An 18,051-nucleotide genomic window follows, 5' to 3' on the forward strand; every position below is an offset into this window, starting at 1 on the left:
TTTAAGCTGTCTTAGCACAAAAACTTTTGCCGCTCATGGACACAGTATTGTGCAAACGTTTTAGGCAGGTGAAGAGAAATACTGTACAGTAAGAATGTTTTTAAAAATATATATTTTAGTCACTCTATAAAGCAAATTACCCGGCGATGTTTCATAAATTGTTGGAGGACGTGCGGACATGGTCCGATACCACCCTATCCTGGATGGACAGGATCGCATCCGTGAAGATGATGGTATTGCCTACTATATTACTTTAGAACCCTACCTATCCCAGTACCAATAAAGGCATTACTGCAGTATCAAACAAAAATCTTCAACCTTATTTGGGGCACAAAGGGCAACAGAAATGGAATAGAATGTGGTGCTGCGCTAATCCCAATGAGATAGGCGTATATTGGCTCTGTACTAGTGAGTATCTTATAGTACACCCAAATTTAATCTTTGCAACTGTAACAGAGCAGTGGAAAAATAACCTAATGTGACAGTTGTATAATTATGTGCTGATGGTGTGTATGATCAAATAATCGTAATATAGATACACAATAAGTGCTAATAAATATAGCGTGCAAAGTGATCAGTGCTTGAACATCATGGTAGCAAACATAAATATATAAGTGAATAAATATAACATAAATAAATATAGCAGCTGGCTCAAACTATCGCCAGTCGCCAACTGGCTTAATTAAATATAAATCAACACATTCACAAGTGCATATATAACCAAAGTGTTAAAAGTGCATACAGTAAAGGTTAAATGAGGCTAAGTGCTTGAAAGTTCATTAATATGCATGCAAATCTTGCGTGCAAAGTATTATCAGATGCAGTGCTTCGTATGGCAAAAAACCCCGTTCACGATAGCGCAGGAATACCCCATAATTACAAAGGGCAACAGGCTTGCTCAGACCGTAATGTTTGCGCCCAAGGACCTGGGTGGCCTGGGGGTTCTGGATTTCTGGAAATACTACATTGCAGCCCAACTGACACAGCTATGTCATTTACACTACAATTATTATAGACCAGATTGGGTGTCTGTAGAGACCCAGGCCTGTTCCCCATTGCCAATAAACTTGGTGCTCTGGATCCATTCAAAACATAGAAAGGCTATCTTATGTTCCACACTTTCCCATTCTGTCAGTTTATGGGACTCAACTTGCAGACAATGGCCCTATGCTCCCCCCATTCCCCTGTGGCGCCCCTCTTTAACAATCCTCAATTTCTGCCAGGTATGAAGCCCACCCTCTTTTGTTGGTGGATGGACATATTTTGTGCAGGATTTGCAGATGCCATAACCCCCCCGAGAGTTTCCACTTACAACAAATACGACACTTCTTAGGTTCTTTACAAAAGAACGGTTCCGAATTTATAGTGCAAACCATGTTTGTAAGCACTTGCATACAGGAGACTTTTCAGAGGGGTTGTATCTCCATGTTGTATAAAGCCCTTGTTTCCCCCTCGTCCAAAATTCCTTATCAAAAGGCTTGGAAGAGGGACCTGGGCATTGCCCTGGAGGTGGAGGACTGGCAAACCTGGACTACACGCATTCATAAGGGTATTATGATTGTTGCCCTGATTGAAGCAGGATATAAGGTGATTGCGCGATGATACCTTGTGCCAAAACACCTCTCCAAAATATATCCGTATTCATCCCCCTCCTGCTTACGGGGCTCTGGTCAGGTTGGCTCTGCCCTTTATATATGGTGGACTTGTTCTAAGGTCTGTCGTTTCTGGATAAGGGTTCATTCCTTAATTCATTCAGTCAATATGGTTAACATTACTAAAGACCTTTGCATAGCCTTGCTTAATGAACCTATGGAGAGTATCCCAAGGTACACACATACTCTAATTTATTATGTTTTTGGCGGCCAAAATATCCATCGTTACTGCTTGGAAAAGTCCAGTGATCGACTTAGCTTTAATGAAGCGAAAACTAACCTGGATCATGCTCCATGAAAAAATGGTCAGCGTCCTACGGGACAAACGACCCTTGTTTGAAAAGGTGTGGACCCCTTGGTTTTCTTACCTGCAGGTGTCGAGCGCTTGGGATTGATGATGGACGGGTGCTGTATGGACTCCTAGACAGGTGTGGTCTCACTTCTTTGTTCTCTTTTCTGACTCACTTCCTTCTCATTTTCTAACTTACTTCTTCCATTCCTTTACTCAGGTGCAAGATTGGCCCCTTGGTCGGACCCACTGTCTCGACTTTGGGGTTCCCATCTAGGTTTGGTATGTAACGTTGTCCCTCAAAAGTATACAATAGTTATATATATTTTTTTTTGGGGGGGGGGGGTAAGATAAATAAGTCAAGTATTGGATGACATAATGGTCACTATGGTTGTAATAATTCCATTATTATGTCTATAGCTTGCCTAGGTGGATGGGTGAGTGGGTGTTGTCCTGCTTGACCCCTCCGCCGAATGTACAAAGTTGGCCTGATGTAAGGCCCATGTTTGACCTATTAGTGCCATATAAACAAATATGTTTCTCAATAATAGGTTTCTTATAGGTTGGCCACTCTCACAGTCTCTAATACCCAATGGCGGATCTCCATGGATTTACCTTATTTATCGGCGTATAACACGCGCTGGCGTATAACACGCACCCCAAGTTTAGGAGGGAATTTTAAGGAAAAAACCTACATTTAAATGCTCATCAATGCAGCCTTATCAGTGTCCATCTGCATGGTTGTCCAGTGTCATTTGCAGCCTTGTCAGTGTCATTTGCAGCCTTATCAGTGTCCATCTGCAGCCTTGTCAGATCATTTGCAGCCTTGCCCAGGCTGCAGTTAAACTGCAGTGACTTGTCTGTGTCACTGCAGTTTAAAAATGGCGCCGCTGAGATACACAGAGCCGGTCCTGTGTATCTTGGCTCTTTTCGGCTCCTCTCGCAGTCCCGCCCTATGATGGACATACCACACGTCCAATAGCGGGACTGAGCATGACTGTGAGTGGAGCCGAGCGTCGCCAATATGCATACATAGCAGAGTGTACTTGGCTAGTTCCGCTCACAGTCACGCCCAGTCCCTGTGTTATGTCCATCATAGGGCGGGACTGGGCGTGACTGTGAGCGGAACTAGCCGAGCCTAGCCGAGTACACTCGGCTATGTATGTATGTATGTCAGTGGCCGGCGCTCTTCTTTACACTGAAGATAGTTCTTAATGCCATTGGCTGTATGTTTGGGGTCGTTGTCATGCCCCAGAATACATTTGGGGCCAATCACACGCCTCCCTGATGGTATGGCATGTTTGGAACAACCTACCTGACGAGTTCCTTCAAAAGCTGTGTGCAAGTGTAACTAGAAGAACTGATGCTGCTTTGAAGGGCAAGGGTGGTCACACCAAATATTTATTCGATTTTGATTTCTCTTCTATTCATTTACTTTCCATTTTGTTAATTGATAAAAAAATAAACAGATATCACTGTTAAGCTGAGCATTGAGTCTAAGAAGCTGACCTGTGGAGACCTGTCCACTGCAGAAGTGCGAAAGTCGCCACCATCACAGCCGCATCTTTAAAAGAACAGGGGGACCCCTTTATCCCCGAACACAACCTCTCAGATTGTTTTTATTGAAGGACTATCTTGCTAGAAGTACTGGTGTGCAGGAGGTTTACCCAGTTGGAGGGCTATTGTTTATATCCTCAGTCCTGAAGGACAGGTGGCCACGCTTTAAAGGGTATTTGACTGTATTGTATTGTTCCTGTGCTGATTCACCTTCGCTTACTATTTAACCCTTACTTAACTGTTGAACTCTCTGACATTCTCTTTATTGCTATTAATATAACCTGGTCATCTATTTTTTAGTAGTATGTACATATTTTTCTTGTGTGGTTGCCTGGAAACTTCCCAGCCAAGGTAATTTGGTGGTGTCAGTAGGAGTGGGGCTCTGTCTAAGGCCAAGAGAAGAACAGGGAATCAAAATATACCAGCTGCTCCTTTGGGGGAAGGGCTACAAAATGTTAAAAGCAAACAAAATATTTTGAATGACATTTACATGTTCTGAGAATTTTCATACAAATTTTCCTAAGAATTTTAATTTGAAATTCTATCCATCTATATTCCATTGATATGCCTTGTTGCATCGATGCGAGTTAATCGCACATCAATTTCACTGTGGATGGTAGGCTGGTGTCCAGACTTTCTGTGTTTTTGGTTTTTGATTCTGTTTTTGTTTATGTGTTTTTTCTTTTTTCTTTTCTCTGAATGTGTCTATCAGATTACCCTTCTTTGGGGAACCCCTCTCTCTTGAGAGAACCTTGAGAAGTTTGTAGTGTGAAGCTGCATTATTATTTACAGGTGCATTTATGTAGCACGTGCCCGAAGTGGGTTCAATAAATTTTGTATTTTTATAGAAACATACCCAGATTTAGACTTTTTGTTGCCGAAGTAGCCGCTTTTAGATCCTGGTAGTGATACCAGGATTTTCCTTCATATTCTATCCATCTATAGCCAGCTTTAGCCAGTAATGTTACAGGTGCCATAAATTCTCTATTTTCATGGCTAAGCTTCACTAACTGCCATCCCTCTGTCCAGTGAGGCTGCATTACCTTGCCACTGAGGGGGTGTTTTAGGACATGGTGCCCGGAAGTTTGTGGAGTATAGTTAAAAACCCAGGGAAAGTCAGGCTCTAATAATAAAATAAAATAAAAAAGGCAACAATTAAAGTGTATAATTGAATGAATGAGAGAATAAATTTGCCCATGGGACAATGTTAAATGCTTATATGCTGATGCTAGGATTCTTTATATAACAGGTTCTTTTACCTTGCAGTCCTTCGAATATTGTTATTATGTCCCTCAAAAGTTTTGTGCTGCAGTCTTGGACAAACAATAATGTCCTTACTGTATATACTACAGTAAGGCATGTCAGGCTATAGGTTTTGATAAGCTGATAATGTGTTCCATAACAACAGAAATTAACATCTCTTGCAAATCCACAGCTTGACCAAATTCTTAATGACTTACAGTGGGGAAAATAATTATATGATCTGCAGATTTTGTAAGTTTGCCCACTTACAAAGAAATGAATTGTCCATAATTTTTATCATAGGTGTATTTTAAATGATAGAGGCAGAATATCAACCAAAAATCCAGAAAAAAACACAAGATACAAATGTTATAAATTGAGTTGCAGTTCAGTGAGTAAAAGAAGTATGTAATCCCCAAGTAAAACATGACTAGGCACTTGGTGGAAAAACCCTTGCTGGCAAGCACAGAAGTAAGACATTTCTTGTAGTTGGTGACCAGGTTTGCACACATCTCAGGGGGGATTTTGGTCCACTCTTCTTTACAGATCTTCTCTAAATCCTTAAAGTGGAACTTCAGTCATTTTTCATCTTTCCATCTATTAAATCCTCTGCCTTTGTTGTTTTAACTTTGGTAAAACATTTTTTTCTGCCAGTAAATACCTTATACAGCCCACTTCCTGTTTCTTGACTGATAAGACATCATATGATATGTATAAGACATATATGTAGCACTGACAACTGTTGTTTTTAGCCATATGTGTGTTATGCAGTACATAAGTTGTTATAGTGCCATCTTGTGGATAATTGAAAAGGTACAATACTTTTATGTTTCATGATTAAGTGAAGTGACATGGAAGTGATTGATTGTTTACTTCAGAACGTTAGCTGTGACCCACCCACAATGCTCCTGGACAAGAGGAGAACTGAACTGCATTGTGGGAGGATATAAAAGGGTAAGGAGCGGCCATCTTAGGCCTCTTGTTCCTGGGACGCGTGGCCTGCCAGCAGGACTCTGTGGGTGTGTGTGTCCCAGAGGGTTGCGGCCTACTTTGAGAAGGAGCGGAGCAGCTGCAAGGATCCTGCCGTCGTATCACAGTGTGCTGGAGCAGCAAAGGTGATCGTTCCGGAGACCCGTGGGGAAGTACCAGAGGACTCCTGGTCGTTAGTGAACGGAATGGTGTGGCGGTGCCTCCATACGGACTGAGAACTGCTGAAACTGAGACATCCATCTGCCTGGATCCCGTGTGGTGAGAGGGTTGACACCCGGAAGTTTGTTTAATACTACACACACACTTAGAACTGTTACAGAGTGTTGCTGGGACTGATAGTCCCACAAAACAAGTTAAGTTGGAAAACAGTACATCTGCATAGACTTCAGTATTCAAGAGCGGACGCTAGATGTTTGTCTTCTTCATATGAGAACACTTAGTCAGTCTGACAGATTATAACTGCCTTAGTGTATTACTTTACACTGCGCAACACCCAAGAGGAACCCCTTGTGGATTACAATTACAAGTTCTTAGCTAGCGAAGCCTGAAGACGTCAAGACTATTTTTTTATTGCAGGGCTCTGCATTTATTTACTAAGTATAGTGACTTTACAGTTTAGAGCAGGGGGAGCTCCCTGGTATAGATATATACAATTAGGTATATTTGTGCATGTTACCAATTGTCATAACTATTTACTATACTATTACACTACGTTGATGTGATAGTGTAGTCATTGTAATAACCCTTTATATAAATATACTACTTACTCAAAGAAAGAAGTTATTTTTGGTTATTATTGAAGTTTGTGTGCAGTGTTGTTATTTCTCCTGCAGGTGGAGCTACAGACACCCAGGTAGAGATAAATATAAATAAAAGTGTATATTGTGGGTTAAAGTCAATACTCATATCATTACAACACTGCACTACAGCTGTGCCAAGGGGATTGAACAATTTAAGAGGGGTAAAGAGATAAGAGGACAGGCCCGCTTTAAACCAGCAGCTCCACCGAGAGTTATTGCTACATGTGGGGGCTCGTCCGGGATAACTGTCACTCTGAAGTCAAGCACCCCCTTAAGAACCATAGAATGGATCCCCCCACTGTGGCACAGTGGTGTGAGGCGGAAGGCACCCGCTCAGAAGTGAGCGTGGCCATGGAACTCTGGGGAGATATCTGGGAGAAAGAACACATTAACCGAGTGGTAAAAACACTATCCCCAGAACAAAGAGCCAAGGTGGTCGCAGTAAGACCCAATCATGAGACATTCCACACCTATGCATTATTGGAGTGGAAGAAGGGAGTTCTGGAAAATTTCAAGGGTGCAAGTGTTGAACTCGCTGACAAGACCAAATTTTATCTGACCCACCCAAGGGAAGAAGGGGAGAAGGGGAGAATCCTGCCACCTTCCCCCAGATGAGTTCAGCAGAAATCAAGGTTCCATCACAGCCAGCACTGGCTGCAATTGAGCCAGAACTCATCACAGCCCTGGGAAATTTCCCAATGTCAAAAAGGGAACCCAACATATTCAAGGACTGGGTACCGAAAACTGGACATTTTCTTGGGCCAACGGCCTGTACCCAAAGGAGAAGACTCCTTTGAAGAATGGTTGGAACAGACCACGCAGGTGCTGGATGAGTGGGACATCCCTGAAACACAAAAGAAACAGCGGATTACTGAGAGTCTCAAAGGGCCTGCTTCCGAGGCCATTCGAAATTTAAAGCTCAGCAAACAGAACTGTGTAGCCCAAGACTACTTAGATATCCTGCAAGATGTGTTTGGACGTACTGAAAAGGTTTCTGACCTAATTTACCAATTAGAACACACCTATCAGGAAACTGGAGAGAAGTTGTCAGAATATATGAGATGGCTGGACAAGGTTATTCATCAGATATTACTGAAGAAGGGATTAGATCCTTGTAAGGTGGATGAAATTCGAGCCAAACAAGTCTTAAGGGGTGCCCAGCCTTTGGACCCCATCACCCTCCAGTTAAGAACTCGCCAAGATGGAGGCATATTGAAGTACCCAGATCTAATTCGGATTGTAAGGGAGGAAGAAGCTATCCTAGAAAGGAAAAAGGAGAACATCCAAGAACCAAAGCACACTGTTGGAGTCCGAACAGTTAGTGTGATGGAGGATAATCCCCAGATTGAGCTTCTTAAGACTCAGGTGGCTAAGTTAATGGAAATGGTGGCTCAGACTCCACCTTCAGAAGCCGATCTGGACTTTGTTTCAACTGTGGAGGGGTTGGACACTTTGGGAACGTGTGCCCAAATCCAAGGGCAGCAGTACAACGTCAGCCGGCGGAAAACTTCAAAGGGCCCCAGTGAAGGAGTCAGCTGGGCACCCTGTAACTGTCGTCAACTCCAACGAAACCCAAGTTCCCAAAGTTTTGAGAGTAAGGGGAGGAATGAAGTTGAGTGAGCGTCCATGGAAGCAAGGAGTCAAGATGCATTCTAGTAGGCAGAAGAAGCCGAATACTCAGGGTGAATTTCCCTGCAACTTAGTGGGACCCTCTCCGATTATCCCAATTCAGGTAGAAGGAATCTAAGCTAAGGCACTATTGGATACCAGAGCTCAAGTGACCTTATTATACAAAGATTTCTACATGAAGCATCTTAAGCATCTGCCCCTGCAAAAGTTGGAAGAATTGGAGATATGGGGTCTAGGTACCCAGAACTTTCCTTATGAGGGATATATCCCTATCAAACTCACATTTTGACCCAAGTGTGGCTGGAAAGGCGGAGACTTTCAACAACCTGGCGGTTGTGTGTCCCCCTGGGGCTCATAAAAGTTCCCTTATCATCGGAACGAATACTGATCTGGTCAGAAGACTCCTGACACCGCTTGTACAAAAGGAAAGTGCCCCAGCCATGAAGGTGCATCCCATGCTAACCCAAGTGTACAGGAATATAGTACACGAACAAAAGGCCCCACCAGAAGGGGTGGGAAAAGTCTGGCGTTTAGACCGAGGTGAAGAACTGCTACAACCGGGTGAAGTGGTATGCATGAGACCCTCTGTCAAGTTGAGTTGGAGACAACCTGGTCCTTTCATTGTCTTGGAGACGGACACTCAGGAAGAAGATGTGGGTCTGGAGATACTCCCAAAAGTGTTATCTACTAAGGCACTTAAGAGAAGCAGGGGGAGAGTCTTAGTCAGTGTTCGGAACATGACAGCCCTGCCTGTGAAGATACCAGCAAAAATGCTACTTGGGCAGGCGAATCAAGCAACCCCGGTTTCATCCAAGAGATGTGAACAGGGTACCAGAAGAGGAGATTCCCATAGAGAATTTTTACCCGAAAAACACCTCCCTTACGCCTGCATGGATGGAGAGGGCCAAAACCCAGCTCATGAGATGGAAAGAAGTTTTCTCAAAGAGCGAGTTTGATGTGGGGTATGCCAAGAGTGCAGAGCACAAGATCCGGTTGGAAGAAGACAAACCTTTTCGGGAAAGGGTCAGGAGGATCCCACTGGGAGATCTTGAAGACCTCGGAGAACAGCTGGCTGAGCTGAAAAGGACTGGGATTATCAAGGAGTCCAGGAGTCCATACGCCTCTCCGATAGTGGTGGTGAGGAAGAAAAATGGGTCACTCCGGCTGTGTATCGACTACAGGACTCTGAACCGACGGACCATTCCTGATCAATACACTACCCCCCCCGTATAGAAGATGCCCTACAGAGCCTGTCAGGGGTGAAATGGTTCAGTGTATTAGATCTGAAGAGTGGCTATTATCAGATCCCCATGAGTCCTGAGGATAAGGAGAAGACTGCTTTCATCACCCCCGTGGGGTTCTATGAATTCAACCGGATGCCACAAGGTCTGTCTGGGGCCCCAGCAACTTTCCAACGGCTCATAGAGAAGACAGTAGGCAACATGAACTTGATTGAGGTCTTAGTATACTTAGACGATATCATTGTATTTGGCCGAACTGTTGAAGAACATGAAGAGCGACTGGAAAAGGTTCTAAAGAGACTACATGAAGAGGGTTTGAAACTTTCAATGGAGAAATGTCAGTTCTATCAATCTTCAGTGAACTATCTGGGGCATATTGTGTCTGAAGAAGGGATAGCAACTGACCCTGAGAAATTGGAAGCTTTTACCTCTTGGCCAAGGCCCACGAATGTGACTGAGCTCAGGTCATTCCTAGGATTCTGCACCCACTTACAGAACTACTGAAGAATCAGGAAGAGGCTGATGTGGATTCGGAGAAACCTGGGAGACAAAAAGAAGGGCCCCGGAAGAAAAGGGAATCTATCCTGGATCTGTGGACTCAAGAATGTGAAGAGACATTCAGTCAATTGAAGAAAAGTCTTACAACTGCTCCAGTGTTAGCTTATGCGGATGCTACCAAGCCCTATGAACTGCATGTGGATGCCAGCCGAGATGGGCTGGGCGGAGTACTCTATCAGGATCATAATGGACATTTAAGGCCTGTTGCTTATGTGAGCCGGAGCCTGTCTCCTGCTGAGAAGAACTACCCAATTCATAAACTTGAGTTTCTGGCCTTGAAGTGGGTTGTGGTAGACAAGCTGAGAGATTATCTGTATGGTGCCGAATTTGTAGTTAAAACAGACAACAATCCCCTCACATACTTACTCACCACCGCAAAATTGGATGCCACAGGCCATAGGTGGTTGGCTGCTCTCTCAACATTCTCCTTCAGCCTGAAATATAGACTGGGAGTGGGCAACAGAGATGCAGATGCGCTGTCAAGAAGACCCCACAGTCCCTTGAGCTCCCGAGAGGATTGGACTCAACTTGCCCCCGAAGGGGTAAGAGCCCTCTGTGAAGGAGCAGTTAAGCAGGAGAAAGGTGGAGCCAGAGCTGATGAGATTGGAGTGACTACAGCAGGAGTACCCAGGTATTACTGTAATGTCTCCCAGATTGCTGCAGAGGGTTTACCTAAGTTATCAAGGAAAGATCTTAGGAAAGATCAACAAGAAGATCTACTCTGCAGTCTGGTATTGGAAGCCCTGGAGGGTAAACACCCTGATTTACTTTTGAGAAGCGCCCGGAAAGAAGCTCTGTTAAAGATAAAGAGTGGGATCGGTTGCAGTTGTTACAAGGGGTGGTCTACCGAAGGGGCCCCTCTGAAGATCCGGAGGAGAAGTGGCAACTGTTTCTGCCAGAGAAACACAGAGAGACAGTGCTGATCACTCTACATGATTGTCATGGACATTTGGGGTCAGAACGAACTTTTCAATTGATAAGAGATAGATTCTACTGGCCTTACATGAGGAAAGAAGTGGAGAGTTACTGTGACTCCTGCCATAGGTGTATCCAGAGAAAGACTCTGCCGCAATGGGCAGCCCCAATGGGACATTTATCAAGTCAAGGTCCCATGGATCTAGTTTGCATAGATGTCCTGTGTTTAGAATCTGACTTGAGTGGGCAAGGAAATATCCTGGTAGTCACAGACCATTTTACCAGATATGCTCAAGCTTTCTCCACAAAAGATCAGAAGGCAGTCACAGTGGCAAAGACATTAGTGGAGAAGTTCTTCGTCCATTACGGCTTACCACAGAGGATCCACTCAGGTCAAGGCTGGATCTATTGGGAATTCAAAAGTTCAGAACTACACCCTATCACCCGCAAGGAGACCCTCAGCCGGGGAGGTTTAATAGAACTCTTCTTAATATGTTGGGGACACTAACCTCCGAGCAAAAGCCCAACTGGAGTAAGCATATTTCCGCTTTAGTACATGCATATAACAGCACCAAGAGTGACGTCACAGGATATTCACCTTATCGGCTGATGTTTGGGCGTGAGGCTAGGTTACCAGTGGACCTGGCTTTTGGAACTTCTCTGGATCACACCTCAGAGGCTTCTCATCGAGGATATACAAATAGGCTGAGGAAGAGTCTGAAGATTGCTTATGAGAAGGCTCGGACTATGTCAGACAGCAGAGGGAGCAGAAATAAGAGGAATTTTGATCTCAAAGTAAGGATTCAAGGTCTGAAACCTGGTGACCGAGTCCTATTGAGGAATTTGGGCATTCCTGGGAAACACAAGCTGGCAAATCGCTGGAGGTCACAGCCATACATTGTATGTAAACAGCTCCCAGGACATCCAGTCTTTGAAATCAGACGAGAAGGAAGTGCTGGACCAACTAAGACTTGGCATCGGAATCACCTTTTGCCCCTTACTGATGCAGTCAGGATAATCCCTGAGGAGAAGTTATCATCTACATCAGAAGTTGTACAACGGCCTGTAACTAGGTCCCAGTCTGGGGCTTTGACAACTGAAGACAGTGAGGAGAGAGAGATGGACATTAGCTGGTTGTGGTCATCTGATATACCCGAAACTGAAGCTAGTGTTTCATCACTAACAGCCGAGGAGAGTAGTGAGGCCCTCAGGCCAGAAGCTCCAGAGTTTGTGCCATTGTCCGGAAAAGCTGAGAAGTGTTTATCTCCCACTGAAGTGGAAGAGAATAGTGCCCATCCAGAAATATTGGACACACCAAAAGAACAAAGGGGAAAGAGGAACATTCGCCCACCTAAGAGACTAACATACGATACATTGGGCGAGTGTTCTGAGACAACAAAGGTTACCAGCAAAAGAAATGTTGATGAGCCTAGTTCCTCCTCAGTCAATCTGGCTAATGAGAGCCCTGTTTCACCCCTTGGCACATCTGTATCTGATACTAAGGTGACAGTTTTGGGTACACAGAGTAGCTTTCCAACACCTGAGAATTGGTGGGAGGCTCCTCTGTCGGTCCTGTGCACTCGTTTAGAAGCTAAGATGTGTAGCAGGAACAAGGTCTTACATATCTTTGGGGACCAAAGTAGGGGGAGTATGTAGCGCTGACAACTGTTGTTTTTAGCCATATGTGTGTTATGCAGTACATAAGTTGTTATAGTGCCATCTTATGGATAATTGAAAAGGTACAATACTTTTACATTTCATGATTAAGTGAAGTGACATGGAAGTGATTGATTATTTACTTCGGAACTTTAGCTGTGACCCACCCACAATACTCCTGGACAAGAGGAGAACTGAACTGCATTGTGGGAGGATATAAAAGGGTAAGGAGCGGCCATCTTAGGCCTCTTGTTCCTGGGACGCGTGGCCTGCCAGCAGGACTCTGTGGGTGTGTATGTCCCACAGAGTTGCGGCCTACTTTGAGAAGGAGCGGAGCAGCTGCAAGGATCCTGCCGTCGTATCACAGTGTGCTGGAGCAGCAGAAGTGATCGTTCCGGAGACCCGTGGGGAGGTAACCGAGGACTCCTGGTCGTTAGTGAACGGAACAGTGTGACGGTGTGGTGGTGCCTCCATACAGACTGAGAACTGCTGAAACGGAGACATCCATCTGCCCGTGTGGTGAGAGGGTTGACACCCGGAAGTTTAGTTTAATACTACACACACACTTAGAACTGTTACAGAGTGTTGCTGGGACTGATAGTCCCACAAAACAAGTTAAGTTGGAAAACAGTACATCTGCATAGACTTCAGTATTCAAGAGTGGACGCTAGATGTTTGTCTTCTTCATATAAGAACACTTAGTCAGTCTGCCGGATTATAACTGCCTTAGTGTATTACCTTACACTGCGCAACACCCAAGAGGAACCCCTTGTGGATTACAATTACAAGTTCTTAGCTAGCGAAGACTGAAGACGTCAAGACTATTTTTGTATTGCAGGGCTCTGCATTTATTTACTAAGTATAGTGACTTTACAGTTTAGAGCAGGGGGAGCTCCCTGATATAGATATATAAAATTAGGTATATTTGTGCGTGTTACCAATTGTCATAACTATTTACTATACTATTGCACTACGTTGGTGTGATAGTGTAGTCATTGTAATAACCCTTTATATAAATATACTCCTTACTCAAAGAAAGAAGTTATTTCTGGTTATTATTGAAGCTTGTGTGCAGTGTTGTTATTTCTCCTGCAGGTGGAGCTACAGACAACCAGGTAGAGGTAAATATAAATATAAGTGTATATTGTGGGTTAAAGTCAATACTCATATCATTACAACACTGCACTACAGCTGTGCCAAGGGGATTGAACAATTTAAGAGGGGTAAAGAGATAAGAGGACAGGCCCGCTTTAAACCAGCAGCTCCACCGAGAGTTATTGCTACATGAGGGGGCTCGTCCGGAATAACTGTCACTCTGAAGTCAAGCACCCCCTTAAGAACCATGGAATGGATCCCTCCACTGTGGCGCAGTGGTGTGAGGCGGAAGGCACCCGCTCAGAAGCAAGCGTGGCCATGGAACTCTGGGGAGAGGACAGGCCCGCTTTAAACCAGCAGCTCCACCGAGAGTTATTGCTACATATATGATATGATCGTATGATATCACATCATGCACAGCTCTCTCTCTCACTCTTGTGAGAGTTTGCCAGGAAGGGGGGGGGAGTCATAAGAGGGCCAATGAGAGCTGCAGAGCTGGAGGAGTGTCTGTGTAAATCTAGGAAGTGAACAGGCAGCAGCTTCAGCTGCCCACAGTTAAAATGGTTGCAGCCAGACCAAATATGGTTGCAGCATATTTGGCAAGTACAGAATCACAGTATATATGAAATAATATGCAAAGTGGTTGGAGGGAAGCTTCAGAATGGCAAAGATATTTCAAATTATGTGAGCAGAATGCAGCTCCTCTTTAAGGTTTCTTGGCCGTCGCTTGGCAACTTGAAGTTTCAACTTCCTCCAGAAATTTTCTATTGGATTAAGGTCTGGAGACTGGCTAGGCCGCTCCATGACCTTAATGTGCTTCTTCTTGAGCCACTCCTTTGTTGCCTTGACAGTATGTTTTGGATCATTGTCATGCTGGAAGAACCATCCACGACCCATCTGCAGTGTTCACACACATATGTGCCAGCGCTCAGGACCAATGGTAATATAACATGAATTACAGTAAATATTTCAGTGAATTGTAGATAAAATAACAATAACAGGTAGAGCTATGGTTGCTGGGAATTATGTAGAGTTTGTAAAATGTCCATAGCAATTAGCCACTGTGATTAAGGGCTGTGATGGGAAAAAACAGTCTTTTTGCTGACACCAGCGCTGAGGGCAGGCTTTCAAGATGAGCGAAGTCAGCTCTCTAGGCAAACATGAGAAAACAAGAAAAAGAAAGTGCCTCTGAGTGCAGGTATTTATTGATAGCAATAAGCAAGTATTCACACTTACAATAAAGTAAGGAACGTTCAGCTCCGGAAGGGAAATTATCCTCGATCAGTCCCAACGTCCATGGCAGGAGGCTGCGAGATGGCTCTGAGGGGATGGCCGCGGTCCCCCGCACGGAGAGACAGGCAGCTGGGCTAGATGGAAGCTCCGTAAGTCCGACAAGGCGCTCGTTCGCGTGGGACGTCACCGGGATAGAGAGGAATACACAACGCGTTTCAGAGCATGCGCGAAGCTTACACTGGGCATGCGCGCTCCTTTTTCAAGTGTGGAGTGAATGGGAAGGAAGGAAGACTTAAATAGCTCTGCATTTAGGACTAAAACACACTCCAGCTGGCACGAAAAAACAGACAAAAGCATAGCTAACGGTAGAAGAGTCTGCTACCACAAAAAACATAACTAATTAAAACATTTAAGGGATTCCTAAGAGGACATCAAGAGTAAAAATCTAAATTAATACTGAACAGGAAAAAATCAATAAATAATTATATAAAATAAATGAAAAAGGAGAGAATTAGAAAAAATATATATATAATATAAATATGAGAGAAAGAGGATATATATAAAAAAATATGTCTATATAAAAGATAACATATATTATTAATTATTAAAAACGATAATACTTGAACATCGGGGATGATAATAGTGAGAATGATTGTAGGGCACAATTATATGTAGTGTGCTTACAGGGCTTGATTATTATATCACGCTGCTTATAGGAATAATAACATTAATACGGTAATATCTCATGTATTAATGATGTCTGTCTAGAGAATAAATAATATATAAAAATAATGTAAGTATAAAATTAATGTGGTTATTTACATTATAAATAAAAGTGCATTACACTAAAGGAACAGTATAGCTAGATAGAACTACTAGTGGCAATAAAAGGGATCTATGCGAATATACAATAATGTATGGGAAAAGAAGGAAAAACTATGGAGGGGGGGAGGAAAAAACTATGGAGGGGGGGTGGAAAAAAATGGGGAGGAGAAAAGGGGGGGGGGAAGGTTAAGGAAAGAGACGGGAAAGGGTACAAGAAGGAGATTAATCATGAAATGCTATATGATGGTGTTAACTTCTATTTCTTCATTCAACCCATTAGGCACAAGAGTGTCTAGGGTGTATATCCAAAAGGTTTCGCGTTCGCACAACTTGGAAAAATGTTCAGCTTCAGACAATTTGCGTGGTATGGATTCTATAACCCACACCTGTAAGGCTACGGTGGATTTGTTATGGTGCTCTAAGAAGTGGCGAGGAACACTATGCTCATCACAGCCTTTTTCTATAAACTGACGATGTTTACCAAAGCGTTGTCGTAGTGGGCAAATTGTGCGACCAACATATAGTGATTTGCATGGACATGTTAAGCAATAAACTACATATTCGGTAGAACAGTTGTAGAATCCTTCTAGCTAATAACTCTTGTCCTTATGTTGGAAACTACGTTGTCCATGTCTCACAAAGGCGCAGGTTTTGCATAAAGATTTGTTGCACCTATACATACCTGTGAGAGGGATAAGGCACAAGGAGTTTTCAGGTTTGATGGTTTTTAATTTACTGGGCGCTATCTTGTTTTTCAATGTTGGGGCCCTTCTATAAGTGACCTTGGGTCTATCACTAAGACTAGTATTAAGAAGGGGATCCTGTTTTAACATGTTCCAGTGTTTGTGAAGTATATGCTCCATTTTCTTGAATTCACTGTAATATCTAGTGATAAAACGTACAGTATCATTTTCAGGTGGTTTTATAGTCTTGGGTTTTTTGCCTGGAAGAAAGATAGCATGAGCTTGATCTATTAGTTTCTCGGGAAACCCCTTTTCTAAAAATTTATTTTTAAGGTGCACACTTTGGGAGATGTAGTCAGAATCTCTAGTACAATTCTGTCTTAATCTACAATACTGGCCTTTAGGAATATTATTGACCCACTGTGGGTGATGGCAGCTATCGAAATGTAAGTAAGAATTCCCAGCAGTGGGTTTGGTGTAGTTTCGTGAAAAAATGCGGTTTTTATCGTGAAAAAGTTCAAGATCTAAAAAGGAGAGACTTTCCACATTGTGTACAGATGTAAAAGAGAGACCTAAATCATTGGTATTGCAATGAGAGACAAAACCGTCAATCGAGGACGATGGGCCGTCCCAGATGACGATAATATCAGCTATATATCTACCGAAAAAAACTAGATGTTTAGCAAAAGGGTTGTTGTTCCATATAAACCGGTCTTCCCACAGACCCATGGTCAGGTTAGCATAAGATGGGGCACAATTGGTCCCCATAGCTGTACCATGGGTCTGTAGGTAGAAATCATCGTCAAAGTGAAAGTAATTATGATTTAAACAAAAAGAGGTAGCTTCTGAAATGAATAGAGCCTGTTTTGCATTTATTGAAGAATCAAAGGACAGAAAATGTTGGACTGCCAGGTAACCTATATGATGGGGTATGGAAGTATATAAGGAGTTAACGTCGAGAGACAGCCAAGAATAACTGTCTTGCCATCTATAGGGAGTCAAGAGTTCCATCAAATTGAGTCTCGTACATAAGAAGGAAGGTCCTGAGCTAAGGGCTGTAGGAAGGAGTCAACATACTGAGAGAAGCTGCTAGTAACACTATTCATAGAGGCCACAATGGGTCTGCCAGGGGGATGGGATGAATTTTTGTGCACCTTAGGCAGATGGTAAAAATAAGGCGTACTATAAAATTCTTTGCATAGAAAAGAAGCTTCATTTTTATTGATCACTTCATCTGAAAGGGCTTGATTAATTAATATCTCAGCCTCTAATCTAAATTGGGCCAAAGAGTCTGAAGGAAGTTTTCTGTATGTTTGGCGGTCAGAAAGTAATCTGAATGCTCTTGTGATGTAGGAGGTGCGGTCTAGTATAACAATCCCACCCCCCTTATCCGCCGGTTTAATAATGATCTCAGAATTATTCGAAAGAGAGTGAAGTGCGGCCCTTTCCCCAGGGTTAAGGTTGTGGGGGCGATATTTCTGTATATTATCAGTATGTTTGCACAATTTTTGGAATTCTGAGAAGACCACTCTATAAAATGTTTCTAAATAGGGGCCCTTCAATTTAGTGGGGTAAAAAGCGGATTTGGGTTTAAAATTGGTATATCTAACTGGAGGTGAGGTCTGGAGATGTTGGGTTAGTAGCTCAAGGTCCAGACCAAGATCTAGGGCTCCTAATTCTGAATCA

The sequence above is a fragment of the Aquarana catesbeiana genome, linkage group LG03, assembly GCF_042186555.1.
Source record: "Aquarana catesbeiana isolate 2022-GZ linkage group LG03, ASM4218655v1, whole genome shotgun sequence".
Classification (NCBI taxonomy): Eukaryota; Metazoa; Chordata; class Amphibia; order Anura; family Ranidae; genus Aquarana; species Aquarana catesbeiana.